Source organism: Diadema antillarum, unplaced genomic scaffold (assembly GCF_040938485.1).
Source record: "Diadema antillarum isolate AM-2024a unplaced genomic scaffold, OU_Dant_1.0 seq00000079_RagTag, whole genome shotgun sequence".
In the NCBI taxonomy this organism is placed as follows: Eukaryota; Metazoa; Echinodermata; class Echinoidea; order Diadematoida; family Diadematidae; genus Diadema; species Diadema antillarum.
Window position 1 is genome coordinate 3,579,529 of NW_027271172.1, and position 13,970 is coordinate 3,593,498.

Consider the following 13,970-nt stretch of genomic DNA (forward strand, 5'->3'; position numbering starts at 1 on the left):
TTTTTTGGGGGGGGGGGGGGTGCGTGGGGATGCCAAGTCGCACTGAATACTAATCCCGCTCCTAGACGATACTATTCTCGGTTGTAATTGTCGTCCTGTGAATGTACTTAATCCAAACAAAGGTTATTGTTCCCAGTCATCAGCGAAGGTAACCAGACGGGGTCCCTATTTTCACGTAATTCTTTGAACTGTAACAAAAGTCTGGAAGGGTTTCAGTGTCGCTGGTATTTTTCAATCGACTTGCACCGGGCGATTACCATTGGCGGCAAGTTGAATGAAACGCGAATCACGACGGACTGTGATTGGTTGATGCGTGAACCGCTCTTATGCGCAGACGCATTCGAAGTTCCTCTTCCAGTTCGCCACGCCGAAAGACTTCCTGTGAACAGCGTTCGCTTCTAAGCTTACTGCCTAATCACCATCCAACTGCGGTCGGATGTTCTTCGCCGATGCCGGGCAGGCCGTGAAAAGGAGGGGAACTGTCATCACTTTCATCCTCGACTAAACTTCTTTCTTCCGAGTTAGTTCGTTCTGAAATTCTCAGTGGTAGCTGCTAGTACATAATAAGCAAGTTAGTGCTCAGGTAAGTAATATCAAACTCTTTCAGTAAGCACTGATTTTACCCGAATGATGAAGTGCGCTGTTGATCATATTGTAATTCATCTGTCCTCTTTCTCTACCTCGAAATCACTGTGGTTGCTACAGTATGGGAGATATATGTTTATGCTCCATCTACCTTTATCCTACATTGAATGTATTTGAGCTTATAGCAAAATTTGTTCTGATGTTTTTGATGATTTCCTGTGCATATGTGAAATTTTACTTTAATCATGAAGTTATTCATTTTCTATAGGATTACGTTAAATAGTAGATCATTTAGAGAACGTAATCGGTTCCAAAAGGTTGAAAATTCTCGTGTCATCCCATGTTTGTCTGTTGTCACGAGAATGTTAACATAAGAATAACAATTTGAAGGGAATATAAAGTATCGTCTTTGCAACTGATTGACAAATTGCCCTACATCGACGTAAATCAGTTGCGAGGAAAAACACCTCGACGGAAGAATTTCATGAATTTGGAAAGTATCGTCCTGCTCTGTAAATAAGCCAGTTTCGGAGTTCAACTCTGTGCATGAGAAGAAAAAGTCAAAGCATCTGTGATATAATCTGATAATGGTCAGTCGTGTCATCCTCACAAAATGGTGCTTGTCAGTCGAATGGTAATCGTCAGAACATCCGCCTGACAACAAGCCTTTTACTTTATCAAAAAGTTACGGAAATATGTTGTTAATGCATGCAATTCAAAGAATTAAATTTATGTTTCCCAAAAAGATTTTCTCACTACGTGAGCTCTTTGATGTTCCCCCAAGTGCTGATTGACGGACCCATTTAATTACTATCCATGGTCTACAAAGTTAATTCTTTGTTTGAACATTAATTGAATACTGTTCCGTCCGGAAAACTTATGCAGTCATACGACGCGTTGGAAACGAGTGAAGTGCCTATAAACTGAGAAAAAAAGTGATTTGTACATGAGCTAACTCCGAACCTGCTTATTGTGGTCAACTAACCAGCACGACTGCAATCAACCCGAGTAAAATATGTGTGTGATGAGGTTAGAGGTGCATATGGCATTTAATTGTTTTGTTTTCATCACAATGAAGCGAAATTTCCTTAAGTTGATTAAGTTCCTTAAGTAGGTTAAGTCATTGTAGCAAATATGATTTTCATGGGAGAACGGTTGCTGAACAGCATCAAAGTTATGGCTGATATACCAACCCTGCACCTCACGTTAAATCACCGCAATTTATTTTTGAAATATATGATGGTTTATGCTTGGTACACTTTGATCATAATAAAACCGTTTAAGATCAATGTATTTATTGCACAGCAAACATCATTAATTTGCCTATGTATAGCACAAAGTATTAAAGAAAACTTTGCGTGTGTAGCGGTGTGTGTGTGTGTGTGTGTGTGTGTGTGTGTGTGCGCGTGTGTGTGTGTGCGCGTGTGTTTCGTAACTGCAAGTCCTACTTACAATGTATAACAGACTTGTTTGCACAACTTGAGAGAGAATATATAATGTACGCCACGATCATAAACTTGCTTTTAGACCTTATAATGACCTCTTTTATCGGCGTATGTATTTACTTTGATTTCTAAAACAGTCTACTTGCAGTAGTTACATGTTATATCAATGCCAAAGACCCTCCTCTATTCCTTTTCCTTTCTCATCTTTCTTTCCGCTCTCCTTAGCCATGTCCCACTTCACCTCCTTCTTCTCCTTTCCGTCTTCTACCCCCCCCCCCAAAAAAAAACGCACGCGCGCGCGCACACGCACACACATACCCCACACGCACACACATACCCCCCCCCCCCCCACACACACACACACACTCACTTGTAACACTCTTGTAGAGTGCATGGGGGATTCGTGATGGGTGACCCGATTCATTCGCTGCCCATAACCGGGGTAACAATTCGAAAACTATACGAATTCTAGCACCGATCAGCGAACAGAGTATGTGCGTCGAAGCTTTCGCTCATCGGTAACGGTCGACTCCAGTCGATATTTTAATTCTTCGACAGTGTGCGCTTGTACATTGTACTTACCTAGAGATCAGTGATAAAGCTATATATTTCTTACCCAATTCGGTTACGGGGGATTCTCGAATATATCCGAGCTGGACCAGCCTTCCCACTACATGGTCTCCCGACGCTACCTCCGGGGTCGTGAAGGCTCTCTACTTCGTTAGTCGTTTTCTTCTTCTTCTCTCCCCCCCCCCCCCCCCCCTCCGCCCGTTCTTTCTCCTCATTGTTTGTTTGCTTTTTTTTTTCTTTCTCAGGCTGATTCTTCATTAATGCATTATAACAATTCTTTACTGTCATTTTCCCTTTGCCCTTGTTCACCTTTGTTTTTTTTTCTTTCTTTCGAAATTCTTCTTCTATCTTTTTTTTAAATTAATCTTACATCTTCATACGAACATGTCTCTGTAATCCATAACGTGTTTTTCCCCTTTTATTGAAGAACAAAATGATGTTTCCTTGTCTTCATACCTTGTCAATATTGTCATTCAAAGCTTCTTCTTTTTTTAAATAATATCTTGAAAAGCGTGGAATCGTTGAAGGCGCAAACAGTGATCATTTTTGCGCTTGTAAAAAGAAAAACAGTAATGAATACAGACTTCCTTATTAACAGAAGTTGAAGATTGACTCGTATCGTGGTCGTGAACCAATGGCATACTCTCTAAAAAAATCGAGTGAAAATATTCACTCTTGAAGGAGTGAATACAAAAAAGAGTGAATTTAATGTGAAATTGGAGTGAATTTTGAGTGAAAATGTTCATTTTTACTCGTTTTGGAGTGACCTCATGGATCACTCGAAAATTTTGGAATAATCTCTGAAGTCACTAAGTGAAAATGAATGTTTTCACACAAAATTCACTCCAATTTCACTCTTAATTCACTCTTTTTTTTTGTATTCACTCCTTCAAGAGTGTATATTTTCACTTGATTTTTTTTTTTAGAGAGAGTAACACAGGTTATAAACTAATCAGGTATAGAGGGATATTAGAAACATAATATGATAATCAGCACAATCAATCTTAATACATTTTTATTGCAAAGTGCCTAGGCTGAAGAGGTGTAGCTACAGTGTCTAACAATCTCGGGGAACTGGATTCATTTTTTTTTTCCACCAAGAACTGTCCAAGATGTACTTCATGAAATTCGTGAAGAAATATTCACTTATAACACAGTGAAAAGTGACTAGGATGGGTTTTATTGAACGTTTGATACTATTTGGCTCCTCAGCGTCTCGAGTAATCAATTAATACCCGATTTGGCAAGCACATTGTCTTCCGCAGTGGACATTCCTTTGGCTCCGATCTCTGTAATGTCCACAATGCTCTAGACCCTTTTCATAGTAATCCCTGAACATTCCAAAGGAGGACATCTTTTTCCACGTCCCTGGACATTCTCTTCCGTGGCTTTGACGAAGCCACAATCGTCAGTTGTTATCAGGAAAACCAGTTTGTGCGAAAACTTTTGTCTCAAAATTTGTAAAACTTTTCAATGGAGTACCTCCTCTGGAAAGGGTAGTTGCTAATTACTGATGACCGTGTGGATTAAATTCAGCTGAAATAGGGCACTGCGTTTGGAGGATTATTGGAATACAATGGGACAATGGCAATGATTTGAATAGCTGCAGTGGCAGTTAGTCAAGGATAAGTTAAAACCAATGAAAGGCGTTCACGTTCACTGCCTGAAAGCCCACACATTTTCTGTCCTCAATTATCACACAGTATCGCGGTATTCTGACCATGAACGGACAGTAAGGGTTTCGGAAGGGCCGTGTTGCAAAACCATGTATGCCGATTGGCATCAACTGGACATGGTACAATCCACCGTATTAGAATATTTGCGCAATTAGTTTGCACAATACGAGTTTCGTTGGCTCAAGCGAAGAGTTACATCTAGAGAAGTTACATAATCATTACTTACTTATAATTTCCTTAGTATCCTGACTGGTTAATGAGCCTTTTCCAATTTACGAAGGGACTCTTTTTACATACTTATCGTTCCTGATAAACTCTGTAGTGTTGTGTTTCGTTAATCATTGAGTAAACATTTGGGGCTGTCGCGTAACTGGTTCTACATTTACACATTATAGTTCAGAACCTCATAAAACCATAAAATAATATCCTCGTTATAGTCTGAAAAAGTATAACCACGATACATCTCAGCAGAACATGAAGATTTTTATGCGCGCACATGACAAGACATTATTCATCTATGTTTACAGGGGCGGATCCAGGGAGGCCGCAACCGGCGCACGCCCACCCCCCCCCCCTCTATTTTTTGTTGAAACAAAAGAAATAAAAAGAAAAAAAAAGGGGGAGGGGTGCGTGCGCCCCCCCCCCCCCTTTAATTTTGTAAACGCGCCCCCTCTTTACGGAATTCCTGGATCCGCCCCTGTGTTTATATAGTCTCGCACTATGATTATTATTTTTATTGTAGGAAACTGATGTTGCCAGGAAATGAGTAAGTTTTCATTTTGGGAAGCAGGCGTGTTTTACCGATATACACGTCATGGGGACAGAACTTGTAAATCAAATGAATATAAACTCCAAAAATTAAGGGAATTTTGATTTTGGGATAGAGTGTAGTTGAACAGATTTTCTTTTGTTGTTGTTTTCCCTCTCTTGTTCTTTCTATCAATCTCTGTGAATAAGATTGGTTGCTCGATCTGACAGTCATGTGTTATCATGAACACAAAGTGAAAAAAACAAAACGAAAAGAATGCTAGTTCCTTCTCATTTTGGTTCATATCAACTCTGCCTAGTTATATAGATCATCCACAGCTCTATACTGCATACTTATAGTACTTTATTATAATTTCACTGCGTAGTTATCACAAGAGTTAAAGCGTCTCGTATATACTGCATATAATATAATAAAAAAGTACATAATTTTTAATCCAAAAACAGATAAACGCCATTTTTAAAGTTTTTAAAGTATAAGGTCTTCCTCAAAGAGAGAAAGTAGAATCGTTTCAGTGATATTGTTAAATATCATAGCAAGGAATATCTTTAAAGATAAATTATATGGTTAAAATCTTTACAGATATTTATTATTTTTTTTTTTTTTTGGTTCTTCAACGCTCTAATCTCAAACATCTTGAATTGATACAAATGGATATATCTATATTTTGATTTTCTTTGCATCGAAACTCTATAAATTAGCCGGGCCACATTGCTTCGATACACGAACGTCCACAGCCAGGTCTGGCGTGACAGGGTTCAAAAATGGGCTTTCCTACTAGAGTCTGGTAGTAAACCTTTCTGTAATGTTTTCTATTTACTCCAGGATTGTCATGCAGTCAACTCCCTTCTCAGAATTCTATAAGCTTACACCATTTCGCGACTCCGAGCGTTATTGCTTTCTTCTTGTTTTCTCTTTTTACCTCCACCCAAGGCTCCGAAACCACTGATTCCGATAACAACAAAGAAAATGCAGTCCCTGAAGTCTTTTTATATCAAATTGAAAAGAAACGATCACTTTTCTCGGTACTAATTGCCACCCTTACGGCTTAACATTCAACTTCAATTGAATTTGGCGTGGACCAGGATTACGAAACAGTAGGACCAGTTAAAATAGGTCTGGTTATACTGAGAGCGACACAAAGGGAAACCAGGGGAGGCGTCCGGGGAGAACACTGACTAACAAGCTTAGTCCTCCTTTTGTTGTTTCACTGAGTCAAGATTACAGATTATTGTCACCCTATCATTTTGTTCCAGGTTGCTATTTATGTGTAGATCTCTTGTAAGGCTACAGGCAGACAATACAAAGAGATAAAGAACACCCTCCTTGATTCAAGAAGGATTAATCCAAAATTCTTAGCGTTTTGAGACCACGCCTTTACATAGTACCACAGTCAAGCCCACATCTTTTGTGCAACAAGGTCGTTGGACAAACAGTCATTGACTTTCTTTTTTTTCACGAGACCTCATTCCTTGAAGTGACATTCCACTCCAAAGTGAATTGTTAAGAAGACTTGAATAGCTGCACGGTTTCCATCACTTTGGACCTAAATAGTTTATGTACTCGTTTTTGTATGTTTCCAAGTAGCAGTTAATAGTCCTACGTTATAGCAACGAGCACAGAAACCTCGATTTAATGCTTCGTGAGCTCGAGTCCTATTGGTCTTGAACAAGTTTGATATAATTATACTCTCCTCCTTCCCGTTTTGACGGGACATTTTTTTTAAAAAAGTCCAAAAACAAACAAACAAACAAACAAAAAACTTGAGTTATATTATGTGTCACAAAAACATGGCAATGATTACCAAGGTACTTGTAGATAGGGGAAAGATTGCAAATGATTCTATGATAGAAAAACATGTTGTTGTTTTTTCACAAACCAAGGGGTAGTTATCAGCAAATCGTTGCTCCCTTTTCAGCGTGGAGAAGGCCTGCGATTATTCTCTTCAAAAAACATGTTAATTGATCTCGATGAAGATTATAACGCCGAGATATAATCGACAGGGCTTTATGAAGTGAAGCAAACTCGAAATTGACATAGTTATTCTTCAAAGTTTGTAGGTTCAATAACCTTGGGAAAAGGAATACCTCTAAACACTAGAGTAATATCATGTTGCAATAGACATTACGATGCCGCTCTGAGACAGGACTTGAGGAAGAGCAGCTAAAAATGCGGGTACAGAAATTACATTATAATACCAAAAGGGTTATTACGTTTAGTGTATGATACGTTCCTATTATTGATGGATGAGAGAGCAATTACAGTGGCAGAAAATAATGCAGATCTAGAGACGAGTGTGTTTGAGGATATCGAAGACAGCAAGAAAAAGTGTTTCATATCAGGGGGTGTTTCATAAAGCTGTTCGTAAAGTTACGAACAACTTACGAGCGACTGGTGATCAGATCTTGTGCTGAATCATGGAAATTCTGGTAAGTATAACACATCAGAACTGATCACCAGTCGCTCGTAAGTTGTTCGTAACTTTACGAACAGCTTTATGAAACAGGGCCCAGGTCTGTGGTGTCGATTTAGGCTTACAGGAGAAAATAACTATAATTAGGGCCTAAATATAGCCTCAAAGGGATAAGGATCGATCAGTACGAACATTATTAGGTCTATTGAGTGGAAAAGTAATCGAGGAAATAGAAATGAGGGGGAGGAGCGCAAAATTTACTTGGATTTCTTAAGGATATTCAATGGCAAATGTTAGCAATGTCAACACAGCACAAAACGTAAATTTTATCTGGAAACCTCCAATTCTATATGCCAGGGTCCCGTCTTATAAAGCCTTCAAATCGATCACAAGTCCCCAAATCAATCGCAACTTGCATTGAAGCTCACATCAAACTTGCGATTGATTTCTATCACAAGTCTTCATAAGACAGGCCCCAGAACATTTTTATTGGAAAGGCATCGGCAGCAAGCACGCAATGTTGCCCTCTCTCGAGTGGTCTCGTGCATGTGACTTTTGTTGTTTGCAGTGTTTACTTTCATGTTTCGTATGCATGTTCATTCGGGTCCGTCCAAAAAACATTGCGTGCGCGTCAGACATGGTGGGTATGTGCTAACTACAGGCGATATTCACGCGCGGAGAATGAAATTACCACGTACTGAGTACAACATACGCGCGCGGTACAACCTCTATGTACACACTGTACATGTACACAACAGGCATTCTTCGACAACACTCTCCCAGACTGGCTACCAGTCTGACGTACAAATTGTATATTTTTCTAGGAAGCGCCAGATATCGTTCATCCTGTCATATAGCGCCCATGTCTGGGAAACAAAGGTAATTATGACATTTCTTCATACTCCTTTACAAATAACAGTGCGAGTCGTCTTCCTATCGCCGAGAATCGCGTTTTTATCGCACATTCCAACTGGCAGAAAGACTCCGCCACCACCGCTCTTCCGAGAGCTTGCGAACGGGACGCTCCCGCGTTCTGTGTGCGCCAGGTTTCCGTGTCATGGTAAATGAGAGCCGCCCACTGGAGCTGGCTGGAGTCTCGCTAGCTAGCTTTTTACACCTACTTGACGTAGACTCTGAACCGTATTATAGCTTGCTTTGACTCAGTGGTAAAACGCAGCATTAATTTACTGTTACTGGTAGGCTTCCAGAGGTTACGCTTATGTTCCGTGCATGCTTTCCGTAAATCCCAGTGTAACGGAAAACGACTAAAATTTTACATGACTGATAATGGTGTTTTATGCGCCAAACCTGTGAATCCACTATCACAGTGCTGTATTGCACGCCATCCAACACTGCACTGCGGCGCCTTGGTTTTGGATGCGGACATCCATCATTTCATATGGCATCGTCATGCTAACTTCATTAGCACGAGCATCTCAAGCACTGGTACCGATAGTTTGTGAAGAATTTGTGGCGTCATGAACTGGTGTCAAAAATAGCATCATGTCTCGGGTGAAGTCGGATGACATCTGTGTTTGTGTGTGTTTGTGTGTGTGAGTGCAGGCTGGCACTGGCTGAAAACTATGTTCAGTGGCAGACAGACAACATGTGTGTAGCTTACTCTATGTTGTGGTGGTTCTTCTGACAACACGATGGCTCAATTTCAGAGAACAGACTCTGAGTTTCAGTGCCTTTGGCCCTTGACATGCCTTGGGCTAGAATATGGCAAAATGGTACATGCAAGAGTTCAGCCATATTATGAAAAAAATGCATAGCAAATTGAGATGCTATAGTTATACCAGAGAAATTATTTCCTGCAATAAAGAGGATTTTTTTTTTATTTTGCAAATAAAATAGAAACAAGTTAAAGAATCATATGAATAGCAATGGTTCAAATAAAAAGAATGTTGTAATCAACCCTTTGAAGTGCCAGTAGTCAAAGTTTTGTGAAAGATACAGTACCAAACTACAGAAGTGTAGTTTCTGGATAGTTTTTGTGTTGGTTATTATCTTCATATTCAATAAAACTGGGAAGAGGAATTCAAGATTTCTCTTACAAGTTAATCTATTTTTCCTGCAATCATGGAAGAATCACCCCACAGATATTTGTATTATTTTGTTATAAATTTATACGTACTGCTTCAATTTCAGTTTATAAAAATAAAGTACAAAATATCTGTATTTGCAGGTACTGGTGACTTTGCCATGTAGTACACTGAAAGTGTAATAAGCACACTTTGGGTGTGTTTGTAATTTGCAACCATTGAAAAAAAAAGGATAATTTTTTGAAGTATTGCAGATCATGCATATACTGTATGTATCTCAGCTGAACTGTAGTAATATTTGACATGAAAGAATTGGGTTTCTGAAAATCCAAGAGTTATTCAGAATTAGATGCAACACAACCCATTTTGCCAAAGCAACAAATTGATATGAGCATATTCACCTGGCATAATTGATTCTTGGAATTTCACAGACATCACACGCAAGAAAAAAAAAAATCTTAAAGATCCTAGCAGGATTGGTGATGTGATGATATGGATCTGAAAAATTGATAATACAGTGTAGGATCTAGGTGGTGAAGTGGGATGGTTGATTTGAAAATGACAGAAAACAACATGATGATGAATAGAGAAAAGATCAACCAGCAGTTATTTGTAAACAGGAACTACAGGAAACATTTTGCTTCCCAGAACCTATGTTATATAGTTCAGGGTTATCAAATTGGATCTGAACCCTTTGCTAAATTGGCTATTATGCCTGCAGCATGTCAGTTGCTTTCCATATCTGAACTTCCTTTGATGATCCTTTCTGCTGACAATCGGTTTAGGGCATGTCATAGTTATCTAAGATCACAGCTCAAGATTCATGGCAATACTTCCAAGCTGAATCCATGTCGTGCTGTTTCTTTTTGTTCACCTCTAAACCTGATGTGCTGATTCTGAAAAAGAATTCTGCCATTTCTATGGCTCTGCATGAAACTTTTGCTGAGAAAATGCAAAAATTGTGTGAAAAACGACATCAAAATTTGGGTTGTGTTAGAGTCAGAAAGATCTGGCTGGCATCACATCTCAGGAGATATTAGTATTTTCTGCTCATGCTTGGGCTGTGGTCACTGAACTAACCATGAGAATTTTCTCTTGTGTTCAATACATTCTATAATTTTCAATTGGTTGGCAGAATGAGAGGGAATGTCATTAAATTTGTATACATGTGTACTATAGATTGCATTCATGGACTGTTTTGCTCAAAAGTATGACAGTCAAGATTTGATAAGACAGCCTGACGTTAGTATGATGAAACAAGAGAAAACAAAGAGAAAACTGCACTGTTGTTACTGTGGTTTGTTTGTGTTTTTGCTTTAAAATGTGGTATTATTTAAGCCAGAATCTGTCTGGAGGCCTGAAAGGGTGCAGATTTGACTCAGAGTTAAATAAATCGGAGTTTATGGTTATCTCAGAGTTTCAGGAAAATGAACCCACAATTACCACTCCAGTAGTGATCTACTTGTAAGCTCTAAATCCCTTGTGGTCAATTCTGAACCAAATAAGCACCACAGCAGAACTGAAAGTTCTCCAAAACATCTGCATGTGAAATTTCACAAGAGGCCACTTCAGTTTATTTAGTCATGAAAAAGATTGTGCGCCATAGCTACATAAAACATTGAAAATTCAAGTATTGTGGTGTATCCTTCAGGATTTCTTTGAAATACTTGTATTTGTTAAGTGGTTTTAATTCTCTCATGCAAAGTATTCCAGGCTAATTGTTTTGGTTTAATTCATTTGTCTGACTTTGTGTTGAGCAAGTTGTATGACTTTTCGTTTTCTTTGAATTCAGTTAACATTGTATGAAGAAAAAGATACGTTTCTCCGTACTGCATGTGTCATCAGAAAATGGCCTTGAAAGTTGCAACAGTTTTGAATTGCTCAATGATTTAAATTTTACATTCTTTATATTGTGGATCTCTTCTGTCAATGATTTAAATTTTACATGCTTTATTTGCAAACATGAATTATTGTGGATCTCTTCTATCAGACATTATGCAAACTGTAGTGAACATCGCATAACTTTTCTTTAACTCCATGGAGGGAATTTTAACTTAATGAATTATGGATATGGATGATACAGCTGAGAATGTGATTTGTTGGCTTGTCTGATGGCATTGCCTATCTTTTGCACATTGCATAATGTACAAAATATGCACATAGTCTAATGTGGACAAGGCAGGTGAGGTTGTACAGCAAACAGGAATATCATGTAGGAAAAGGAAGGAAAGACATGATACTAACATCCCTGGGCACGGCAAACTTCTTGTTCTTGGTTCACTGCTGGTATTTCTCGGGATCGCAAGTAGCACCTCAACTTCAGTCTGGTATAAGTCTTTCAGCCCCACCACCTTAAGTTGCCATCAGCGTTATACCGAACAGAGGTTTCCATGGTAGTTGAAGAGTTAAGGTCACAATAGTCCATCGAAGAAGTTAATCCATATTGGTGAGTCAGCTGTGCAGATAGGGACTAGTTATAGAGATGAGATGTTTGTAACAGTCTTGGTAGCATATATGTTAATTGTTTCCTCCCTGATAATGTACCGTAATTGGATTACCTGTTTCATGGAAGGACTTTGTTAACAGGCCGAGGGGTCCACATTCTAGGCACACTGGTGGAAATTTGAACACCAAGAAGATACAAATTCTCGTAACAAGCGAAGACATACTAGCGGGTGTGTCACAATTTGTGCCTGGAGTTCAATTCTTGAAAGCCAAGCCACCTTTTGCATTCACAATGGCTCTCTTGTTGATATGAATGCTATCACCAAGTTGAATTCACAGTTTTGCATTGTATAGCTGTGATATGATGTATTGATGACTGTATACATAGAGTAGAATTTGTATAGTGGTACTCTTAGTTTTTCAGAGACAAATGGTCAAGAATCAAGCAATCAGACCAGATTGTTACTTAGATTAAATGTCAGTGTCAGAAGTAGTACACTGTAAGTGTAAATAAGAAAATGTGTGCATGGAAGTACTTTTGCTGCATCATGCACCAAGATATTAAATCACTCATCAAATACAGACCTGTGGGTGTAGGTGTGTGTGTGTGTGTCTGAGTGTGTTTGTTTTACTGTATGCTGTATCCGAGGAGAAGAATATCATATATATGCATGTTTGTATGCTACTATTAAAATGTAAAAGTGGATATTTTCGCGCGACTAATTTTTCGCGCTTGGCCGGGCAAGAAGAGATTCGCGTGTTTTTAATTCCGCAGAATCAAGCCACCATGCATAGGAACATACGGCAAGCAAAAATATTTGCGTGCTTTTATTTTCGCACTAGTTTCTGGTTGCGCGAAATGCGCAAAAATTTCAACACTGCAAAAATGTCCACTTTTACAGTAATTTTTCAACTTTCCAACACATGATTTACTGGATATTGTCACCCAATTTTTCTTTCAACTCATCACTCAGGAAGCTGAACCACATTGGTCTGGTCGCATTCTCAAACACCATGAAGTATATTCATGTCAACCGCATGTTCAACAGACATGTTTGTTCTCTTATGTCCTGTTAAAAACCATGAGTGTGATGCTATTACTCATATCTACTCATACAATAGTTGTGCAACAACAAACTTGTGTTCATTGCTTGCGAAACAGAAATCAAGCAGAAGTCATGCCCTGCGAGATCTGGACAGCTGGATGACTAATTGCTACCCCTTCAAAACATGAACAGTTTGCGTTTTGCTCCATAGGAAATAACTCGTAATTCCTATCTACCACTTTTTATCTCTTTTTCTCTCTCTTCATCACTCGATCTGTAGGCCATTAACCGCTGCATGCATGACCTGTATGGTCATTTTATTTCCTTATTAGGAAATGCCACTTCCTGTTGTGTGGAGTTGCGCCAAGCCAATTTTTTTCCCACACCGCCTTCTGACAGCCGCATTTTTGGCACAGAGGTGCGAATCTGAGGGTGGTATAAAACAATCATGCATATGCACAAGCTTCATTCATGCAGTGTGCCATATTAGGAAATCCCCCGCCCATATTTGCAAGTGGACATGCTTTGTCCCCGGTCGTTGGTAAGTAGGTGGTTTTGCGGGTGATTTCTGGTGAAAGTAATGATGTCACTGCCTGTCCACGGGGATTTGCTGTTTACACGCGTAAATAAAAATTGGCAAGCATTCCCCTTCTCATTAGAACATTAGTGTTTGGGCATGAGTTGGTGGAAGTTGGCATTTTGAAGCTCTTTTCCCACCTTGTTGCACCTGTTTTCTGTAGCAGCCGGATAAATTTGTCCTTCTATAAACCTTCTCCTGGGACTTTAACCCTCACAGAGGAATTGATATTGGTAAGATTGAGATTTTAGTGTGCTCTGTAAAGTTTAATTCATGTTTTTGTTTTTGGTTTTGTTTTGTTTTAAGCGAAGAAATGTGGCAGAGGTACTGGTAATTGTATGTCAACCAATTAATCATGTGGATGTAATAGATCTATACACCATGCAATGTATTATTTGCTAG

General features: G+C 39.1%; 1 protein-coding gene across 1 annotated transcript in view; it reads left to right on the forward strand.

Annotated features, from left to right (window-relative positions):
- The first annotated feature begins 8,224 nt into the window (after positions 1–8,224).
- Positions 8,225–13,970, forward strand: part of LOC139726152 (band 3 anion transport protein-like) — a 35,147-nt gene continuing 29,401 nt past the window's right edge. Inside the window, exon 1 of the mRNA XM_071637232.1 lies at positions 8,225–8,334. The gene's annotated coding sequence lies outside the window, so the exon portion shown is untranslated. The remainder of the gene's footprint in view (positions 8,335–13,970) is intronic.